Raw genomic sequence first — 24,562 nt, forward strand, 5'->3', positions numbered from 1 at the left:
GGGCTTTTTCACATTGTTTGTTTGTTTTTAATTCATGAGTGGATTTTTGGAAGAGTAATGTTCTATGTACACCCTTTTATCTCATATCCCAAATATACATTACGTGACATTTCATTTTTATATATCTTTTCTTTTTTACTAATCCCCGAAAAAAAACTCATATTGGACGTGATATATAAATTTCCTATCCTATATATTATTCACTTGACAAAAGTATATAGAAGAGAAAAATTCAGAATAAAACGAAATGAAAAGAAATTATAAAATAAATTGTAGATTAACCAGAGACATTTACTATGGAAGAATTTAAGAAAGCATTGTTTCAAATGCAATCGGATAAGGTACCGGGGCTCGGATGAATTGGATTCGGCTTTTTATAAACGTTTTTGGCATATTGGCTTTTTGTGGCTGAATAAGGAGAGTTCCCAAAAAAATTGATGGACGCACATATTGTATTGGTTCCCCATAAGGACAACCAAGAAACAGTTAGGAATCTACGCCCAATATCACTTTGTAATGGTTTTTACAAAATTATATCAAAAGTACTAGCTAATAGATTAAATAAGTTGTTACCAAAATGCAAAGGACAAGAGCGGTCAACTTTTATGGAAAATAGATATATTTTGTATAATGTTTTAACAACATCCGAAATTCTACATCACATGAAATGTTAGTCCAAAGGGAAGAAGCAGGAAATTTCACTAAAAATTGATATCAGTAAAGCATATGATAGAGTAAACTGGAGTTTTATTCAAAGTATGATGAGGAAGACGGGGTTCGACAAGAAGTGGGTGAAATGGATGGGAATTTGTATGGCTATTGTGAAGTATCAATTGCTTCTAAACAGTGATGGTATTGGTTTACATGATCCCGATAAAGGCTTATGACAGGGGGATCCACTATCCCTCTATCTATTATTATGTGTCAAGGGACTATCAGTCATGCCAAAAAGACTATAAGCCCGTGGGGATATCCAAGATATCAAAGTGTGTCAGAGAGATTCACTCATAAATCACTTTTTATTGTCTGAAGTTTGTTTTCTATTATGCAAGGAAAATGAAAAATAAGCTCAAAACTTATCTGAGGCCGTTAAGAAATATGAAAAGGCATCAGGGTAGGCAATAAATTTTCACAAGTCGAAAATATTTTTCAGTAAGAACGCTGAGCAATTGACAAGGTGACTGTGAAGATCATTTTATAGGTATCAGAGAGTATAGGCTCTACAAAATATTTAAGCTTACCATCTTTGGTGGGAAGAAATAAGAGGGCTATGTTTAAACATATTTGAGACTGTATTTGGAAAGACTGTATTTGGAAAATAATACAAAATTGGTTAGGAAAGCACTTATCTAAAGCTTGAAGAGAGGTACTTATTAAATTAGTTGCTCAATTGATACCAACATATTTTATGAGTTCATTTCTACTTTCGACAACTTTAGGTGAGGAGATTCAAAATATGTTCAATTCGTTTTGGTGGCGATCAAATCTACATAATGGGAAAGGTGTAAATTGGTTAAGATGGGAGTAATTGGTAATGAGGAAAAAATATGGTATTATGAGTTTTTAAAATCTGTATGGGTTCAATTTGGCAATGCTAGGGAAGCAAGGTTGAAGATTAGAAACCAAGCATGATATTATATTTGCGAAAGTGTTCAAAGATAGATACTTTCCAAGAGGGGATTTTGTGGATGCAAAACTGGGTCACAACCCAAGTTATGTCTGGCGTAGTATCCATGCTTCATATGTAGTAGTTAGAGGAGTCCTCAGATGGAGATCAGGAAATGGTTCCCAGATAAGAGCATGGTCTGGACCATGGATTAGGAACAATGAGAGAGCCTATGCGACAAGTGTCGTACCGATGGGGATCGAAAATATGATGGTAAGTGATTAAATGGAGCAAAACAAAAGTGAGTGGAAAACATATTTTATCAAAGAGGTGTTCAATGAGAGAGATGCTAAAAATATTCTTGCCATGTCAATTATTGATGACATGGGAGAAGATAAGAAGTGTTGAAAATTTACAATCCATGGGGATTACACGGTTGATTCGGCATATCACTATACTACGGAAAGTCTAATTGATAACAATGAGTGGAGAGTGGAAGGTAACTTGATGAATATTTTGAGACTTCGAATTCCGCAAAAAGTAAAGGTATATTTATGGAGGGCACCTAAAGGTTGCCTACCGACGAGACATAGGCTTCAAACTCACGGTGTCCATTTTAGCAATTGATGTGTGCACTGTAAGAGATCATACGAGAACGAATGCCATTTCTTTTTATGATGTGTAAAATTAAAGAAAGTTTGGAGTGCAACATGTCTATGGCATATTATACAAGAGAATTTGGAAAATGCAGATAGTTTTATAGATTTATTCTTTCATCTATTAGAATCCCTACATCATAAACAACTTCTTGATTTTGTAATGGATCTTTGTGTTGGAACAAAATGTATTTAACACTACCCTTTAGAGTTTTGATTATAACAAGGTATTAAACATTATCAATTGGATATGCTAATATTTGTTCAAGTGTACAGGACCATAGACAAAAATTTGATATCTTCATTAAGTATTGGAAGAACAAAAGAGAGCAATGGAATCAACAAAATGAAGCTTGAAGCATCTGAAATCAAAGTGCATCTGAAGTCAAAGTGCTCCTAAAGTGATGTGATGACGTCATTAGAAGCAAGTTCATCAGAAGCACCTCATCAGAAGGTATATCACCAGAAGCTGAAGTTCATCAGAAGATGAGAGACTTAAAGCTTCAAAGGTTGTTCAAAGGATTTAATCTCGTCTAAGCATTGCAGAAGACCAGTAGAGTGTATCAACGGCTATTTTGAAAGGATTTGAAGGCATTGGATGCTTGTTCTTTGAAAAGCATTGACAAAGTACAATTGTACGAAGTGTACAACCACTACCTCCACTACTCTGTTTTTGTCTCTGCTACAGGACAAAAAAACAGCTATGCCTGCAACGATGTTCCTTCAGACTTGGAATTTCACAACGTCTCTTTCACACCTCTATATAAAGGAGTGAAGACTTAGAGAATGAGAAGGAATCAACAACAATTTACAAGTGTCAAAACTCTGTCAAAATTGTTTTGCATCAAAAGTTCACTTAGAATTTCTTAACAACTTTCATATCTTAGAAATTCTAAAGTCTTAAGAGTCTGTATCTGATTTGTATTGTGAACACCACTGATTGTATATCAAGTGTTCAACCTCAACCTACTTTCTTTGTAATTCTGTTTGAATAGAAGTCTCTTGCAGTTGTGCTTGAGCATAGGAAGTCTCTTGATTGTGTTCAGGAGCATAGGAAATCTCTTGCAGTTGTGCTTGAGTAATTTGAAGTCTCTTGCTAGTTTTAGCAGTGAGCATTTGTAATCAGATATTACATTTTAGTGAACTCTCCTTGGAAGTGCAAGGGGGACAGGACTACTTCTGATTTGTGGAAGGAACCTGTATAATTGCTTTGTGTCTTTCTTTCTCTCTCTCTCTCTCTCTCTCTCTCTCTCTCTCTCTCTCTCTCTCTCTGTTTTATCCGCTGCATTTAGATTCTGAACATTACTTCAGAAGTGGAATTCTATCTGCTACTGAGCAGTAGTTTCAGCTTAGGAGAAAACGAAGAAAAAGCTAACACAATTTAACCCCCCCTTCTTGTGTTTTTCTCACCTTCACTTTGGTGTATCTGGAAGAGGAAAAATGACAAATTATTGAATGACGTTGAAACACTGTCGCACATCTCGATACATGTGGTGTGTTATGTCTTACTTCAATAGAAATAAGTCCGCAAAAGACAGGGAAGAAGAGAGTTCAAAGAACAACATAACAATGGGAGAATGGAACGTAGGCGAGAAGGGTGGTCTAGACCGTTATAGGGGAAAGTCAAATGCAATGTCGATACAAATAATTTTTAAGGAGCAATATGCTTTGGGGACGAAATATGTCTTATAGTGGATCGAGGGAGAGTACATTAGGGCGAAGACAACATGGTTTAAGGGTCTCCCAAAACCCAACGAGGTGGAAGCAACAGGTGTAACGCCTTCGCTTGGTGGGCATGTAACGCCCGAGGCTGATGAGGGCGGGGAGTGGTCCGGCTCCTGGCATGCTTCTAGGCAAAAACTGAATCATATCGGAATGAGAGGGATCCTGAGGTCATGCAGGTATGAGACTGCATGGTTGAAGGAAGGCTTATAAGAATTGTTTGGTACTACCTATATGAACAAGATGCATCTTCTTTTCGGTAGCTCATTCCATAAGAACTCCACAGTTAAGCGTGCTTGACTTGGAGCAATTTTGGGATGGGTGACCTACCAGAAAGTTTCTCGGTAAGCGTGCGAGTGAGGACAAAAAACGCTGAAAAGACTCGTGTTGGTTTGTGGTGTCAGTCGGCAATCCTGAATGCAGTCTGGGATGTTACAAATGGTAACAGAGCAGACCTCTCCCAGTACGATGTGGTTTGAGGACAAACCAAGCGGAAGCTGGTGGGCATGTAACGCCTCCGCTTGGTGGGCATGTAACGCCCGAGCCTGATGAGGGTGGGGAGTGGTCCGGCTCCAGGCATGCTTCTAGGCAAAAACTGAATCACATCGGAATGAGAGGGATCCTGAGGTCGTGCAGGTATGGGACTACATGGTTGAAGGAAGGCTTATAAGAATTGTTTGGTTACTACCTATATCAACAAGATGCATCTTCTTTTCGGTAGCTCATTCCATAAGAACTTCACAGTTAAGCGTGCTTGACTTGGAGCAATTTTGGGATGGGTGACCTACCGGGAAGTTTCTCGGTAAGCGTGCGAGTGAGAACAAAACACGCTGAAAAGACTCGTGTTGGTTTGTGGGGTCAGTCGGCAATCCTGAAAGCAGTCTAGGATGTTACAACAGGGTTAAAAGAATCGATAAATTAACTTGCTAATTTGAGATTTCCTTTGAAGTCTATGGTACTTGATTGTAAGCAAGTGGTTGAAAACATCTCTAGCAATCTCAGTCGCAATTCCATGTTCGACACTATTCTGGATGGTTGCAAAGCTTCCCTTCTGAATCATCAAAACTTTAAGATAAGTTTCATTAGGAGACAAACAAATAATGTGTCTCACTTGTCAGCAACAACGTCATTATCTTATCTTAGTTCCCAGGTTCATGATTATATGCCATCTTGTATTACGAATGTTGTTATTAATGATATGAGTTGAGTTTGTTTTGTTGGAAAAACAAAACAGGATTGTGCTACAGTGCTCAGAGAGGCTAAATCATATTATACGCCAATGCATTTGCAAGAGGAAACCACCATACTAAATCTTAATTTTCTTGGTTATAAAGGCATATTCAACATAACTCTTATCAAACACATAAAGAATAAAATCCAGTTATTAACAATTGCAAAGAATAGACAACAAAATCAAAATAAAACAAAGACATCTGCCATTTCTAAATTAAAGAGTCAACAACTACATGCAACATTTTGATGACATATGATAACATCAAAACCTATGGTTATAGATCCCGGAAAAAACTATGTCATACAATAAAAAATTAAATGGAAAACATTTCACATTCTCATCAACATTCAAATACTTCAAAACATAAAAAGAATAAGCTTTAAGATGAAGTTTCCAAATTAACAGGAAAGCCAAAAGAGTAATTAGTGTGAATTCGGCCACAAGTCTTTTCATAGACTCTTAAAATTCATAATAACTCTTAAATAACATCAAAGTTTAGATTTGCAATAGTTTTATCAATAAATTCAGCTTAATTTTTTAAAGGTTGTACTCTAATAATCATGGTTTCCTTATGAATTCCAACATACTCATTTGTCTCCTCCACAATTTCTTCCTACATCCAACAATAAGCAATTATAATCATTTTTAATGATTGGAAAAGAAGAGTAAACACTTGGGGTGAAGCACATATCTCAAAAGTAGGGCATACTCATTGAGCAACGTTCAAAACCTTAGAGTATGTAATAAGCATAAAAGGACATAAACTACCGTTAAGCTTACGTATTGGTAGATTAACTATATTGAGCACCTCAATATCCAAAGCATGGTTATTGCTGCATGTTCCAAATTGAATCCTCTGTTCTTTGTGGAAGATACTCTCACTACAAGGCACATAGATGGGAACTTGTTGAAAAGAATCATTGGGATTGGTTGCAAACGATCGATTATCCACAAAATTGCTACACAATTTGTTGCAATTTTGGTCAAAATGATTATTTTTAACATGTTATGGATACATACCGCACAAAAAATAGAGAAACTTGTCTTGTCTGGAAGTATCTACCCGCCTTTATTCTCATAAAACCAAATTTCCATACAAAGAAAATCATATAAATTGTAATAAAATAAATTAAACTTTATTAATATAGGCGAAGCTCATGTTAACAAATAATTATTCACTTTCTATAAAATAAAATTGACCATAATTATTTACTTTTGCTCTAAAGTTTGAGAAAGAAAAAGAGATTTATATACCAGGGACATAGAGGCGGAGAAACATGCAAGATCAAGCTTGGTCTTGTGTGTGACACCCTAAATCCCAAAAATAATAATTACTATTATTCATTCGAAAACAGAGTTTGATTTGCACCGGAAACTGTCAAATAAAAACTTTTATATTAATATAAGAATTCTTCCACGAGATTTAGGATACCACATGGACTCATAACAAACATAATTGACATTTAAATTCCTTTAAAAATATAGGCTTAATTAATGATTTGGTCCCTTAAGTTATTTGTTGGTTACATTTTGGTCTCATAAGTTATTAACGTTACAATTTGGTCCCTTAAGTTATTTGTTGGTTACATTTTGGTCCCATAAGTTATTAACGTTACAATTTGGTACCTTAACTTATTTTTTGGTTTCGTTTTGGTACCTTAACTCTTCCTCCGTCAACCACTCTGGTCCTTTATATTAGGATGAATGTATTAGAGTTAAGGGATCAAAACGAAACCAACAAATAAATTAAGGTACCAAAACGAAACCAAAAAATAAGTTAAGGGACCAAATTATAACGTTAATAACTTATGGGATCAAAATGTAACCAACAAATAACTTAAGGGACCAAATTGTAACGTTAATAACTTATGGGACCAAAATGTAACCAACAAATAACTTAAGGGGTCAAATCATTAATTAAGCCAAAAATATAATACTTTTCTTTTACATCATAAAAAATTATTTTTCTATATAAAACTAAATAAATAAGCATATCCCTTCAAGACAAATCTTCATGGAAGAAATGTACTTGACTCCAAGACTCATAACCTATAGAAATACGGTTTCGCAACCGCAGGGCCAAGCCATCAAACACAAACAAAGAAGGGGTGAGTTTCGAGAACATGTAATAGCATAAAATAAATGAAAGGAACACGACAAGATATCAAGTTTAAATACCGTATCAAACCAAATCACATTTAGGAGAAATCATCAAACGTCAACACAATCCAATCATCAAGTATAAACGTCACCATAACCAATCACCAAATACGAACAATGTTACATCAATCATCTTTAACACAAATCATAAAGATATTTACAATAACAAACAAATTCAACCAGTTCAGCCACAATTCAAACTTTAATATGCATGCTCTCAAACTATAGACTCTTCATTTTCTTTTGTACCATTATATTTTAAATTACTTGGTTAGGAGATCGATAGTCCACGTGGATGGACAGACAATTCACCATATCATGTTGGTCTTATCTTTACTGATAAGCCGGGAGGGGAAATATCATGGTGGTCTTATCATAGATAAGCCGGGGAGGGGGAATATCATGGTGGTCTTATCATTACTGATAAGCCGAGGGAAATCGTGGTGGTCTTATCATTATTGATAAGCCAGGTGAAGTTTGACCTCATAAACCCTCTCCTCAATAGGTTCAAAAGAAAATGGGTTAGAGGGGCAACTTGTGTCTTTGTGATGTTGTGAAGAAATTACAATTAGGAAGGTAGTGACTAAGGAGCATCAAAATCGGATCTGGATCCTCTCCATCCGGCTATTCTCTCAATCCTCTCAACAATAAAATCCAAACATTGTATTAATCTAACGGATGAAAAACTGATAGAACAAATTATTAAAACAAAACATGTTTCGCATAATAGAACACAAGTGCACAACCTTATATTGCACGAAACCGTTCTCGCCGAAATTGTAGTGAACCGTTCTTCAATTGTTTTTTATTGATTTCTTAAGAGTTATTATGGCTTCTTCTAGTTTGTATCTGCAAATCCAAATTGTGATGCCACAAAGCAATTTCTCTTTCAACCGACTATATTCTTGTGATATCGCTAATTATTTGTAGCATTATACAATCATTTGAATTAAGAGGCCAACAACATCACCCTCAACATGTAATTTAACGTTTAGCAAGAAAATAAATAAAAAATTGAGAACAAAGGGGACTGATTATGTAGCAAAAGCTTCCAGTAAAAAAAAACAACGAAAGTCAAAGTAAATTAATATCACTTTTTTTAATTATTTTAAGTCTTTTGTTTCTCAACCATTAGATCAATCCAAGGGCCGTGAATAGTGCAGGAGAGATTGAAGGAGAGAGCACAACAGGAGAGGATCCGCTCGCATCAAAGTCGAGCCTGCGTGTAATGGAGAAGTAGGAAACTAATTAAAAGGATATTGAGATGAATGGGGTGGCTAAGTTGTATAACTAGAGGAGAGTTAACAATGCCATGATTTGTAGGTTTGTGGTGCGGTGCAATACACAACAGATAGGAGAGGAAACTAGAATTAGGTCATTTGACAACTTTTTTTTTTTTTTTTTGCCTATGTATACACTGGTACCCAAAGCTCATTCCTATCACTTCTTTTTCTAAATAAATCCATTAATTCTTATCATAAGAGAATAATTAATTACTATACATATAATTGTCTAAAAAAAATAACGTGTGCACATAATATAAATTACACATGGCTCAAATTATAAAACATAAAGTAACTAAATAATAATAATACAGTAGTGCTGAATAGTACGAGACGAAAGCACACGAGCGGAATTTGTGGACATCAAGCGGTGGAAAGGAAAACATGGGGTGAGAGAATATAATTAGTTAATGGAAATAAAAACATCCTAGGGTGGCAATAGCTCCGTGGGCCTCTCGTGCATGGTTTTTTGTCGTGAAATAAAGCATTCACTACAAGAAATTTTGCATTTTGCGACACTTACTTTGCGACCCTTGAACTAGAACAGTCGCAAATTACACTTTTGCGACTGTTATTGCAACGGTCAGCATTAAGGGTCGCAAGTTTTATACTTTTTTTTTCATGTGCGCTTCACAATATACCTTTTGTCCAAATATCTATCACTCCCGTTTTTCAATTTTCATTCTCCCTCCCACAACTCCAAAACCCTAAAACCAAATGTTATTCACTTTCCCCCAAATTGAAACCTAAATCTCACCCATAATCTCGCTTTCCACAAATTGAAACCTTAATCTCTACCACCAATCGCTCAATCGAAGCTTCCCCAAAATTCATTTTCTAATTTCATTTAAACTCATTCGGTTCCTTTTTCCAATTCAGATCCTTCTCATTCGATTCACTATCGTTTTCAAGCTCATTCGGTACTGTTCCTTCTCATACGACCCATTCCGTTCCTTTTTCCATTTAAGTTGGGTTTTCATTCGCTGGGTTCTCATACGACTGCTGGGTTTTCATTCGCTGGGTTCCCACAATCTGGACCTCGACCGCTGGGTTCTCGTTTTCATTCGCTGGGTTTCCAATTTCACAGATTTTCATTCGGTGGGTTCTCACTCTCACTCATAGATTTTCAAGTAAGTATCATCATCTACTTAATTTTTTGAATAATTGTTGTTGTGTTTTTTTTTTCATTCAATTTTTGTTCATTGTTAAGGATTTGGGAAATGAAGAGTAAATTGGAACTGTTGATAATGATTAATAAATTGGATTCGAAGTTCAAACTTGAAATTTTTCATACTTTGAATGAATTAAGTTCATAGTTTAAAATTTGGGATTTAGATTCTCTATTGTTCAAAAGTGATGATTTTTAAACAATCATGTAATTTGGGACTATGGATGATTAATACATCGGATTCAAAATATTAATTTGAAATGTGGGTTGGTTCAGGTTAAGTTCATTGTTTAAAGATTTGGGATTTTGGTTCTAAGTAGCTGAAATATGTGGGCAAAGTTCAGAATTCAGATTTCGTTTATTGTTAAAGATTTCGATATTTGATTCTATGTAGTTGAAAAATGAAAATATTTACCCCATCAAGCTATTCATAACTTTTGATCAACTAATAAACTAGATTACTAAAATTGGGCATTGTTTAGTTGAAGATCCTTGAATTAATGGGCATGATTTGTGAGTGTGGCATCCTTGAAAGATTGGTATACAAGAACAAGAACCAACATCGCCGCTGTTCCTATTTCCAGCATCTTATGAAGGTACGCACTAGTCTAGTTTCTCTAAAATCAGTTTTCAACTTCAATGATGTGAAATTACTTAATTTTGGAAATTTTTGTGAAAGTTTTTTTCCTTTTTTTTTTTACTCCTTTAGTTCTTATTTTACGAATAATTGAACTTGTGTGGAAATTGAAATGGGAAATTTGTGTTTACAATTGCATTTACATGCATGTAATCCGTCTATATAAGGCAGTATGGGTTTTGTATGGTCTGGTAATTATTAGGTGAGGAGGGATTTAAGGCTTCTGCAGTTGGCAAACTTGGAGGAGCTTGTAAGATCATGCTCCTCTGTTATCAAAGAGGATAGACCAAAACAGAAGATTCATCTTTTAGAGAGGTAGGTTTATGTTATTTTTTTTTTGGAGTTTTCCTAATTATATGTGCGGAGGTTTAATTTAGATATTAAACGAAGATAACTGAGGAGGTGACATAATTGTGTGTATAAAACATGTAGAGTGTCTTTTTCTGTTCGTATTTCATGCATAATGCATTTCATCTCTTACCACTGCAACACCCCTTAATGACTGGTTCGTATACAAAAATTCTTGTTTCATTTAATGCAGGGGATTGCACAAAGAAATGCAAGAAATCAGAAAAAGCAAAAAAACCCTCATATACTAGGAACTAAGTCGCTAGCGAGGAAAAGAGATGAGTTGGTATGGTTTTTTGGTTATAAGTTCTTTTTGGTTCTGGTTTTGTTCTTTAGCTTACAGATCTATTTCCCAAAGAAAGCAATAATTTGAACAATCCTTTAGGGTCTGTTTAGTTTTTTATTTTTTATTTGAGAGGAGGTGAGGAGAAGGGAGGAAAGTCAAATCCCTCCTAATCTAATTTTAGCTCTCCTCCAATCCTCAAATTCTTTCGATCTCGACTCAGCGAAGTTTAAGTATATTTTCTTTATTATTTTGTCTTTTGTTTCATTAGCTTCTACCATGGAATTGTTAGACAACTTACGTTTGGTGGTTACGATGAACTATGCGTTTGGACTTTATCTCAGTGCACAACTTATGTTAAACATATTTACTTTGTACTTGCATAATCTTAATGAAGATTTAGTTTATCGGCAAGGTTATTTGCAACACAGTATATTAAGTGCATTTTTTGAATGATCTCAGGCTTTCCTAAATTGTTTATCTGTCACCACAATTATGACGAGCTATATTTTGAAACTTCAGTTCCAAAGATTTGTTAGAGAAATCACGAAGGATTTCAAAACAGATCTCCGATTTTAGAGTAGCATTGTTTCTGCTCTTCAAGAAGCCAGTGTAGCTTATCTTGTTGGTTTTTTTTTTAAGATAATAATATATGTTGTATTCATGTGAACTGCTAAGATATTTATCAGTTATTACTGTGCCCAAGGTTATCAGTTATGCAGGTTAAGCTATTAGTCTATTGTGACAATGATATTAGTCTATTATTGTATACTAGGAACTAAGCCTTTTGATTGATTATATATCCAATTGAACAAGTAATTATTATATGTGCTTACTTGTAGGTAATTATTATTTGTGTATTACAGGCCGATATCTGATGTCTCTAGTGATCTTAGTATCAAAATAGGAGTTTCATGCTTTGCACTTCACAAGGTAACAAGAAAAGCTTTCTTTCTTATATGTATTGCATATTCAGCAGTGTTCTTTGAATATTCATGCTTTGGCTTAATTTGACTTTACCTTTGTTGTTATTATTTGTTGGATCAGATTTAGTTATCATCTTGCTTCTAGTATTTTAGAGCTGATTGTTTCATAGCCTCTCAGCTTTGTAGTAACTTTATCAAATATTCGGAAAAAATTAGAATGTTAATAATCCACATATTATTAGAGAAGTGACACAATGGTTTTGGTCCCCAATAGTCTGTCTTTTGAGTATCATGATGCTCTCGATATTTATGAAGAGTTTGCTTTTATTATTGTCTGTTTTGGCATGGGGACTATATTCTGCTTCGCTCTTCGGATATTCTGTTTTTCTAAGCCCTGATTTATGAACTTGTTATGGTTCTCTGTCTTTAAGCTACTAGGAACTAAGTCTTGAATTGTGAATTGGAACATGTACCTGTTATCTGCAGTGTAATGTGTCATGAAAAAATATATAATGTAATCAAGGGTACAAGTTTATTTCGGCTCACTTATCATTTCACTGTCACCTGATCAAGCATACAGATCGTGAATCTTTTTTATTTTATTTATTCTCTGCTTCATTGTCCAGTCTTCTCAATTTACTCTTTTATGATCTCCATTTCAGCGTCACATGTGAAAGATGAGTTTATCAATGTGTGAGTAGGGTTGGTTGTTACATTTGAAAAGTCCAGCCTTGTTTTTCTTACCCCGTCATACTACTGTTTTCTTACATTTAGATTTTTGATATGTAATATGATAGTGATATGCTTATGAAATTCTGGATAAAGTGCGAGTGTGGGACAACTTTACGGGGCTTTCTCTATAACTGTTCTGCTGATTAGCCTTGGTTTTAGAGAATTATGCTAATCTTCTTTCTTTTTTCTTGGTATTTTTACAACTATTTGTCTCACTACATGTAGGTTTTTGACATGTAACCTAACAGTGTGATAGTTTACACAATTCTGGAGAAATCTAGCTTTCTATTCATTTCCTCCATGCATTGCCCTCTACCATTTTCCGTTGAAGTATTTTATTAAGTGGTGGGTATAGATTATGATTTTGAGTAGTCTAAGAATACAAAGGTAATGATATTAATGGTTTAGTACAATATGACTTAGTTTGACGTAAGAGCTTAATTTCTATTTCAAAACATGTTACTCTATAACTTATACCGATAAAATTAGTATTTTACATTATCAATGAGTCTATCTTCTTAATACCGACGAAATTTGATGTTTCTTTAATTTCTGTACAGATTTGTGATTTTTTTTAAGTCTACATGTGTTTGTTGTTGCCGCTTTTTATAAAGAAGAAATTTTGACCATTTATCACTTGTTTGTATTTTATATGAATGTAAAATTCATATTTTAGTTTATGAATTTGTTCATATTTTTTATTATGAATTATGAATTTATTATGAATCAAATTCATTTATTATGAATTTGATTGCTTCCCTTTGGTCACACAACAATACATGCTGAGGTACCCGAGAGTGGTGAACATGAATTATGAATCACTTTGTGGAGCTTTCTTGGACCGAGATATTTTGCAAATAGATCTTGTGGAGCTTTCTTGTTCAAAAACTAGACCTTGTAGTCACCCTCTTTTAAATGTAAGTGCAATATTTCTTTCCTTCACTTCACTAATTTTTTTAATTATTGAGTTCCTTCACTAAATTTGGAGGGTTCAGATGCTGGTCTAGCATCCATACTGGAGTACCTGGAGTTTTGCTTGAACTCAAGACTGGTGTTTTGAATGAAAGGGTAATGATTTATTTGTTTCACATTGAATGCAATTAATTGGTCTTGTAAGCTTCTCTGTGATAAATAGCTAATGGTTATTCCATAGTGGTTATTTTTGACAAATATATCAGAAAGTAATTATAAGTTTAATTGCGCGATAAGTTAGAATCATGACTTGCGTGACATTATTGCTTATTTTTGTTAATTGATGTGTCTTATATAATCTTTGACTTATTTTTAGGCGGAAGACTTAGAATCACCAAACAGAGCATAGCATTCTTTGGAGTCTATTCATCTCTAGCTGATCAAAACAACTTCCTCGCCAAATATCATCTACATAATTGATTAAATTTTCATGTTAGGAACTCAAGAAACCTTATTGTATCACTTGTTTGTATTTTATATGATAGTAAAATTCATATTTTAGTTTATGATTTTGTTCATATTTTTTATTATGAATTATTTTAGTTTTATATATTTTTTATTAGTAAATAGTTCTATTAAAAATTCAGGAAAAAACTGATTTTTTTTTTTAAATTAACTCAACATCTGCGACCCTTGCAAACTGTCGCAATGTTTTTTATATAAATAAATTTTATGCATCTGCGACCCTTCCCCAACTGTCGCAAGTCCCTTGAAATCCATTTGAATCTCCTCATTTGCGACCCTTAGCAACTGTCGCATTGCCTTTTGCGGCAGTTGGTGCGGCTGTTCTATGAAGGGTCGCAAAAGACACTTGCGACCCCAACATCCGTGACTGTTGGGGAAGGGTCGCAATTGTACATCTGCGACCCTTCTAACAGTCGCAATCTGCCATTTTAAAGGTCGCAAAATGCAGTTTTTCTTGTAGTGATTTTCCATAATAATATACTACACTTAAATGATCGTTAAAGAAGATTATTATCTTGGCTCACTTAACAAGAATTCAAAGCAAGGAATAATAATTAAATAATTACTAAGAAAAATACGTATATGAAATATATAGAAATTTTGGGATGTTACATTGTGAAGAGCATGGTAATCCTTTGATTCAATAATCAATATTATTATTTTAATTGATTTTGTGATTGACATCAATTGTGGAAGAAGAAATTGAAGAACAAGGCTTTGTAGTATTTGCTTCTTCCTCAGCTTCTAATAAAAACTGTTGGAAAAGCTCATTCAGAATCATTTTGATTTATCGTTTTCTCTCCTTCCTTGGTTGCCTTGGGCGTCAACCAATATTGCTCCGCTGAAAACACTCTTTCCATCATTCGTCCTTTGTGTCTATGCTATCACTATATATATGCTTATGTTATGTTACATGTTATTCTTCTAACTAAGACGAAGATTGTGCCCAAAAACAAATTGGGTCCGAAGATATTTTATATTTTTTATCTATTGGTAATGATAGAGTTGAGAAACCTATGATACAACACGGTTTTACAATACACATTGAAAAAATATCAAATCTCTCTTCGTATCCATATTTTTTTCGGGAACAATCTTCAAATGCATATTTGATTGACATAAATTATTACCCAAGAATCAAGATAGCAATATAATATAATAGTCTTAGTTGGAAGTATAACATGTAACATAACATAAGCATGTATCAATAGCATAGAGATAAAGAAAGATGGAGAGAGTGTTTTCAATAGCTGAAATAACGGAGAAATATTGCTTGACATCGAAGGCATGCAAGAAAGGAGAGATAAAGTGAATCATATCGAATCAAAATGGGATTTCCAACAGTATTTACATGAAGTTGACGAAGAAGCAAATACTGCATGCAAATCCTTGTTCTTCGTCTTCAATTTAACTTCCTCTTCCACCGTTGATGTCAACTTAAGATAAATAATATTAATAATATTGATTCAGAGGATCATCATTCTTTTCTCAAGACCAAGCTTGATCTTGCCTACGCCGCCTTCATTTTGTACTGTCTGGACGAATAAAAGAAATAAGGAAAAGGCTAACAAGTGCTCTTATGACATTGTTTAAGCATAGCAAAGTAGTACTCCCCCGTCCCAGAATATAAGCAAAAATTAGTCAACAAAAGTTAATGTATTTGGTCCAAATTTTTAACCAAATACATTAACTTTTGTTGACCAATTTTTGCTTATATTTTGGGACGGAGGGAGTAATTTTTTTTATTGAAAATTGCGTAGTTATGACTTTTAGATGTGTTTGACTTTATATTTTCAAGACAATTTTATTTACAAGTTCCTTAAACAATACCGTTAAAACATTTGTTAGTAAGACCGAAAAACAAAATGTGGTAAATCTCATAATGTTAGAGTTTTGTTTTTAATAAAATTATAGACAAAAACAAAGTATTATTTTTAATTGACCCATATCTCCATATACTGCATATAAATTTACAAATGTCTGAAAATAAAAAATAAAAATACAAATATTCATCCTGGACAAAGTTAACCAAAGATTAAGTAACTGGAAGGTAAATAACCTATCTCTAGCTGGTCGGGTCACTTTAGCAAAATCTGTAATCCAAGCTCTCCCCTCGTATGTTATGCAAACAACGGTGATTCCTAAAAGTCTTTGTGATGAAATTGATCGTAAATGTATGAGGGTTCATATGGGGAGATTCCCCGAATCACAGACATGTTCATCTTGCTTCTTGGAATTCCATTTGTACCCCAAAGAACATTGGTGGATTGGGGCTTAGATCATCTCGTGACATGAATACGACAGCAATGATGAAAGTTGGTTGGTCTTTGAGTAAGAGAAAGGATGCGCTTTGGGTCAAAATCGTCAGAGCTAAGTATAGGTGTGGTAATGATTTAATGCCTAGAATCCAGGTGAGCAAGCCTGGCTCGAACCTGTGGCGTGGGATTTGCAAAAATTGGGGTAAGGTTAGCCCAAATCTTATCTGGCGAGTAGGACAGGGAAGCGATATCAACTTCTGGCGGGATTGTTGTGTACCAAATGTTGGCACTCTTGATTCTCATGTTTTGCTTCCTATACCTTATGATGAAGGCTCTAATGAATCTGTTTGCAATTTTGCAAATAATTATGGGATGTGACTGCTGCATAAGTTCGATGAGATACTGCCCGAAAACATTATTAATGCTATTAAAGCAGTTCCTGCCCCTCGGGATGATGCTCCAGAAGACTCTCTAGCATGGAAGGGTACTCCGGATGGTGAATTCTCATCAGCTGATGCTTATAATTCCCTCCAGGTTCACTCTACCTTGCAGAACTCCTTATTTACATGCATCTGGAAGTGGCAGGGCCCTGAGAGAATTAAGTTTCTACTTTGAAAAGTTGCTAGAGGCATCCTCCTCACCAATATAGCAAGGAAATCCAAAGGTATGACAACAAATGACCTTTGCACTCTTTGTAATTTGGAGCCCGAGTCTATTCTCCACACTCTTAGAGATTGTACCGTTGCTAAAGGAATTTGGATGAAGTTACTTGATCCCATTTGCTGGAATTTCTTTAATGATAATGACCTTCAAAATTGGCTTTTTGAGAACTTGTTGAAGAAAGCTCGAAGTAATTGGAACATAATCTTTGCTGTCTCCATTGATACTATATGGTGTGCTAGAAATAATTTCATTTTCAACAGCAATATGCCTTCCACATCCACCTCTCTGCAAAAGATTTATGTTATGGTTGCAAATATCAAAGAAGCTTGGTCTTCTTTGAATTTGAGAATTCCAAAGGCATCCAAACTCAACATTGTTGTTCCTGTCACTTGCTGGACTCCACCTCCTGCAGATGCTGTTAAAATCAACACTGATGGGGCTGTTAAAAACATCGGAACTCTAGCTGCTTGTGGTGGTCTAGCGAGGGATGCATTGGGAAAATTTCTTTGGGGGTTTTCGTTCAAGCTGGGATCTTGTTCAGCTATTCAAGCGGAGCTTTGGGGCATTCTTCATGGTCTTGAATTGGCAATTGTGAGAGAAATAAGTCATACTGTGATTGAATCTGACTCTTTAATGGCTATCAAATTGATAAACCAAGGTTGTTCCAACTCTCACCCATGTTTTAGCCTTATCTCCAAAATAACTACTCTTTTGAGCAAGCTACCAAGGGCAACTATCCATCACATATGCAGGGAAGCTAATGTAGCAGCTGATATGCTTGCCAAGGATGGTTTTAACTTTAATAATGCTTATGTTGTTTATTCAGCTCCTATTTTCCTTGTTAACTCTATTGTAAGAGATGCTTATTTGATTCCACCAATTGAGGGTTTAATCTAGTTTCTTGGTGGGGGTTTTGCCCCCTTCCATTCATCAAAAAAAAAAAGATATATTCATCAACTTGCATACAAAAAGTTGTCAAAAAAAACTTTTTTTTTTTTTGAAGGAAAAAAAAAAAAAAAACTTGGCATCTCCCCTAAAAAAACTTACATCTAATCTAATAAATATATGTGTACCATCTAGGGGTGAGCATAGAATCCGAACCCGCCCACCAACCGAGATAACCGAGTCACCCACGGGTACACGGGTCGGATTGGAACGGATCTCGGGTTAAAAAAGGAATCAAAATGGGTCTGTGTGGGTTTAGGTGGGCGGGGTCGGTTTTGGAAAATCACATCCACCGTTACCCAAACCCGCCCGAGACATGTAGTATAAGGCGTGGAACTAGGCAACTAGCAATGGCTTTTAATAATTTTTTATGATGTAGACTGCCATCAACCACTTTCTCTGTCTTTTGTCTGTGCCAATTTATTGAAATAAACTTTTATGTCCCTTTTACATGCTCCCTCACGTGCCTTTTCCTCTCCCATCTCAATCTCATCCAAGTAAATTAATTATAATAAATTTTATTTGACAGCATGCTTTTACATTGCACTCTTACTCCCAATGTGAAGTCCTTTCAGTTTCACCTCTCTCTCTATAGATTTTGAATCAAACTCATCATAAACAAAATAGATAAGAAAATACGAGACTTGAAGAAGCTGAAACCCAGGCTTCAATTCAGCTTCCAAAACAAACTATGGTATTTCAGTTTCTAATTTCCATTAATAAGTTATGGTGAGACACACATATTCTTTCTTCTTGAATGCAACTAGAACCACTTCTCTATCGCCACCCCCACACAGAGTCAAATCCAGATCTGTTTTTTGAAGGTTGATAGTTTCTTCTTCTCTAACCCGTTTAATACCGACCGATTCACCCGCCATCCGATCGAACCGAAACCCGACAAAACCGAGATGGAAAACGGACGGAAATGGGTGGCGATCTGTGCTCGTCGGTTGTTGGTCGGAATAGGATTTCTGGTCCGAATTCGACCGAACCCGACCGCTGCTCAGTCCTAGTACCATCTGATCTAATTCACAAAAAATGTATTATCATCACTATAATAAGTTAGAACAAAAAACATGTTTTTTTTAACCAATTTACTTCTAATTTCCAATTATTTAATTTATCTATATTCAGTCTAATCTAGAAGGGATAATTTCTGGATAGCCGAATAAGAACAAAGAAATATGGTCAAAAGGAAGAGCAAATTTATATTTGTTTTGTCTTTTCTTGGAAAGAAGGAAGAAAAGTTGCAAATGGATACCCAAATGAACCTTCCCTTCTAACGTGGCATTTAATTCGTCCTTATCCAGTCTTTCGGTACAACACATTTTTCATATTGCAAATAAGAAAAGAACATATTGCAGCACACTGTTATCTATAAGTTAGGTGGGTCTTTTGTGATTTGGCGGCCATGACTAATCTTTGTAACAACTTCCTCTATAATATTCATTTTTTTAACGCTGTTTAAATTACTGTGCAATATATTGAAGAAGTTTACGAGTTTTCAAAACATGTAAATCGGTATGATTTTAAAACTAGTAAAAACTAAGAATAGTGATATTTTTCTTCAAAAAAGAATAGTGATATTTGTATATCTTTTTCTTACAACTTTTATGATAACTTTGTTTTTCTATCCTATAATTGGTCAAAAATCATAGAGAAAAAGAGAGAAAAAGGAAGAGAGAGAATAAAAACATAATGTATGAGAGAGAAAGTTGTCAAAAAATTGTTAAAAAATTATTGTACAAATATCATTTATCAAAAACTAATTATATAGATCCCACAGTAACCGTAAGTTTAAGATGTACCCCGATTTAAATTTTCGATGGACCACGAGCTTATTAAAAATTAACAATTACAAGTTTTTTATATACTGATTTTAATGGCAATAATTTAATTATATCTCTCCAAGTCTTTGGCGTGCTTAGTAAGGCTAAGGGATTCTAGAAGGTTAGTAGGGGGTGACACTAGTTTGAAATGTTGTGCAGGGCCGTCCATGAGAACATTCAGCTCTATGGAGTTGGACCTTCAATATATGAGTGTTTGCAAATCGAATGTCTCTCGTTCAACTTTTAGGTTCTGTTTTTTTCTTCATAATTTTTGCTCAGTTTAATAAAATTTTAAAAAAATCTTAATAAAAACTTAACCAGGAAATGATATTGATATAGAACACATGTTTGCAATATGCTATAGAAATTGATGTGTTATGTGGTCGAAATAATAGTATATATAGTATTTAGTAACTCAACCTAGGCATATTTTTACTATGAGAGTTGAGTCTCCAATTTCATAGAGTCGATCCTACCTCTCAAAATGATTTGATCTTCACTGGTGGGCAAACCTGATGAGGGTGAAGTTTTTCTCTTTGAAATGGTTTCTAGGGTGAAACTCTAGTACCCCCACTCCTTCAACGAGTGGGAAGTGCAACCCATAATGTGTTGGTTCTGGTAGTGATTGTGGGGTTGTTGGTGTTGGATCGTGGGGGTCATGGTGTCACTTGTTTTCTACTCCCTTAGAATGTTTTTGCAATGTATCTATATTTTTCTTCGACGGGGTGGACTGATGTGTGTTCAGGCCTGCTAGTGGTTTTGCTTAGGCTCACAGGCGTGAGGTTTTTTTTTTGTTGCTACTATTTCCATTTTTTCTTTCCTTAAGTTTATTTTTAGTTTTTTGTCACTTTAGTAGTCAGATCGATATACCCTGGTCACTGCTGATTTGTACCAAGGTCGACCTAATAATCTTCAAAAGTATGCGAGGCCTAAAACTAGTTTTGATATGTGAGGCATTTAATCTCAGTATATAAGACATTTTTGCTTATAAAATTTAATGAGGGATTTAGTCACCTTACCCTTAGGGCGGCCGTGATTTATAGTAGGTGTTACCCTTGGGACGACCGTGCGTTTGGGAGGCACGGACTGTGCGTTTTCTTCTGGTCATCCCCAATGCATTTTTGAAAAACGCACGATCGTGCACATAAAACGCACGACCGTGCACTTTTCCCTGGCATAGAAAACCTCATTTTTTTTTATGCCTCCAAAAGGTTCCTAAGATGTATGATAGGGTCCCAAACCATCAAAATTAATTGAGAAGAGTTTAATTAGGTATTCTAAGAGTATTTCCATAAACTCGCGGTGAATTAATACATGAAGAAGTTCACGAGTACAAGAGAGGAGTGTAGGGAGGGTTGTGAGAAAATGGAATTACGATGGTTAACAACCAAAACATATTTTTAGTTTATAATGAGTTCACGATGGTGATTAGAATAAAGTATCAAGAGAGCTTAGAATATACGAGAAGACTAGAGCATGTCCGTAAGATGAATAACAGAATATAGTAGAGGGATGTTGATGTAGAAATGAGTTCCGATGATGTTTATGATTTTAGTAGCTCTCACTTACTGAATTATACATATCACATGTATTCATATTGCGAACAAACTAACTGTTGTAACTAAGTTTAAAATAAGTTTGTAACAATTATTAACTAACTACAATAAAAATGCGATATTTACATCTAACTATCAATTGAAAACATAATCTTTATCACATCTTGACATCTTAGTATATAAAATGTAAACAAAATTATTTGGTGCCATTCAAAAAACTGAGCCCCTCCCTAATCAGTAACATGTAGAACACCGAGGGCTGTCATTGCTTGCTGTTTGGTTCAAGCATTCAACTTTCCACCTTGTGCTCCTATAACTCTTGATTTCAACTTCAAAACACACCATTTCACATTTTCTCTTTGTCTTTGACTCCTTGTACAATTGAGGATGTAAATATGTTTGAATCTCATCCCAAACGCTAGCTCAACAGCCCAAAAATATGAGCAACGTGGGACAAATAACATACTACAAACAACTTCAAAACCAAAATTCAACAGAAGATATAGCCAACAGATAAAAAGATTTAATCAGAAATAGCATGGTTGTGCCAGCAAAGAAGCATAGTTAAACATCTTCCAAAGATATGGATGCGTGCCTTGTGTTGCTTAGCCACTGAAAAACAACGTTTTGTGAAGCTTGTTTTCTTGCATGGTAAAGACATGATTTGGAGTTGGAACGAACAGAGAAAGAAACCTCAAATGAGTTTTTGGTAGTTGAAATCGAAGGACAATTGAACACGTTAACGTAGTTGTCTTCGTCAGTTATATATGTAGAAGAAGGTTGGGGGGTGGGTACCACTTGTTACACAACTTGTACACGTTAAATCATTATTCATTTTTTATTTTTTTATTTTTTTTGTGTCACGTTCCACGAATGTGCAATTTTCCTTTCATATATCTTGCTGAAATTTTTTACTATTTTAAAAAAAAATATATTCAAATACAAAACTACAGATATGTTTAGGCATGGTAAGGAACTATTTTTAACAACCTCTTTTAATATTAACTTTTTTATTGAGTAAACAACAATGTGAGTTACGAAAATGTATTTGGGATTACCTTCGGTGATTGGTAAGGATAAGAAGTCCGTTTTTTCTTTTATCAAAGATCGCATATTGAGACGAATAAATACGTGGAGGGGACGAGCATTATCGAAGGCAGGTAAGGAACTTATGATCAAACTTGTGTTACAATCTATTCTTTCATACATAATAAGTATTTACCTTCTACTGAGTTCAATTATAAATGATATTGAGAAGATCATTAATGAGTTTTGGTGGGGAGGAAGGAGTAACAACCGAGGGATTAAAGATGGCATGGGAACGTGTGGCATGTCCCAAAGAGTTTGGTGGAATGGGGTTTCAGAATTTTAAAGCTTTTAATCTCGCTATGGTAGCTAATCAAGGATGGAGCATTATGTCTAAACCTAAATATCTGGTTGCTAGAGTTTTTAAATTGAGGTACTTTCCCCGGTCTTCTTTTCTGGGTGCTAAACTCGATTATAACCCGAGCTTTCCTTGGCGGAGTATTTGGAATTCACATCAGTTACTTTTACATGGTTGTAGGTGGACAAGCGTAATGAATGATCCATGGTTTCGCGGTGTTCATGATAGCTGGATTCAATCCCCACAAAGCAAATGTGTGCATAGTTTGTGTGTATATGATTTGATAGCTGACGAGGAACGAGCTTAGGACATTGATAAGATTGAATATTTGTTCTCAGACGATATGGTGCAAGCTATTCTCGACACGCCACTGTTTGCGGAAATTCAAAGTGATAGAATATCGTGGATGATGGAACGTACGGGAGGTATACTGTTAAAACTGGTTATAAACTGGCTATGGTGGAGTTGTTACACACTGATCCGGATCCGTTCCATGTTGAAGGAGAATGTCATAGAATCTGGAAGGTGAATTCCCCTCATAAAGCACGTAATCTGGCGCGTGAGAGCTGGTATTGGGAAAGACTTTCGACTGTGTTGCATACGCGAGTTAGAACTAAGAGCAGTTTGATAGATTTTGTTTTTGACATATGTTGTTCAAAAAACTGAGATATTGCTGGTCAGGTGGATTTACTTCTTTGACAAATTTGGGTTGCACGCAATGATGTCATTTGGAATGACGCTCATCATACTTCAACAACACTAGATGCATGACAGCAATAACAAAAGATTCATAAAAATCCCTCACCACCAGTTGTGCAACACAGACAGAATATAGTGCAAGGCAACAACTCAATTTGGGGGAGACGTGGTTGAAGTGCAATGTGGATGCCGCATTTCATGACCGTATCCATCTTACATCTTTTGCGTGTTGCGTTAGAGACTCTCGTGAGAAATTTATTCAGGGTCAAATGAAATACCAACGGGCAAATATGACCATGTTGGAGGGGGAGGCAATAACATTACTCGATTCCATTCACTTTGCTGATGTGAACAGATGAGACCGAGTTTTCTTTGAGTCCGACTCAGCTACTCTAATGCAAGCTCTATCGTCTCCGGGCCATGGTGATTCAGAATTCTCTGATATTATTTCTAGTATTATTTATCAGTTATCTTTACATTCCAACTTCGAGGTGATGGTTGTTAGGAGACAAGCGAACATGGTTACTCATACTTTAGCTTGGGCGGCATGTTCTTGTGTTAGTTACCGTATTTTTTATTCTTATCCTTCTTGTATTGAACATTGGTTGATTAACGATAATAGTTAACTTTGCTTCGGTAAAAAAAAATGTGAGTGCTGAGTTGAAAAGAAACCTTTCTTAGAAGTTAACATGAACAAAATAAAAAGTGAACTGTCACTTTTAAACTTTATTTTTATTTTATCCAATTTTTTTTTTTTTTGGTGATTCATAATAATTTAGATGAGTTGGATTTTGATGAGTCATCAAAGTTAAAACATAGACCTGAAGACTTTTACAACTTTTCTTTTTTTAAATAGACTCTTACAACTTATAAATGTAGTTATGGATCTATTGGTATATAGATTTATAGAAATCATTCTTTCAAAAAAAAGATTTATAGAAATCATTAAAATATTTTGTCCATATATTACTTTGCCAAAATAACATTCAAATTGATTTAAGATCTTTTCGTATAAAAATATCATTAGAATAAAATA

General features: G+C 34.9%; 1 long non-coding RNA gene across 7 annotated transcripts; it reads left to right on the plus strand.

The window, feature by feature from the left end:
* Positions 1-9,328: 9,328 nt before the first annotated feature.
* On the plus strand, positions 9,329-14,257 carry LOC146929074 (uncharacterized). 7 transcript variants are annotated; one of them, XR_015005953.1, is made up of 8 exons: positions 9,329-9,791; positions 10,312-10,425; positions 10,669-10,781; positions 11,008-11,100; positions 11,964-12,030; positions 12,981-13,672; positions 13,751-13,823; positions 14,044-14,257. It is a non-coding gene; the product is annotated as an uncharacterized LOC146929074 (long non-coding RNA). The 7 variants fall into 7 exon arrangements; XR_015005955.1 differs by having other exon boundaries at positions 9,329-9,759; XR_015005957.1 differs by having other exon boundaries at positions 9,624-9,759; positions 10,318-10,425.
* Positions 14,258-24,562: the final 10,305 nt, after the last annotated feature.

The sequence above is a fragment of the Medicago sativa genome, chromosome 4 (genome assembly GCF_051527215.1).
Source record: "Medicago sativa cultivar Bolivia chromosome 4, Bolivia_mono, whole genome shotgun sequence".
Taxonomy (NCBI): Eukaryota; Viridiplantae; Streptophyta; class Magnoliopsida; order Fabales; family Fabaceae; genus Medicago; species Medicago sativa.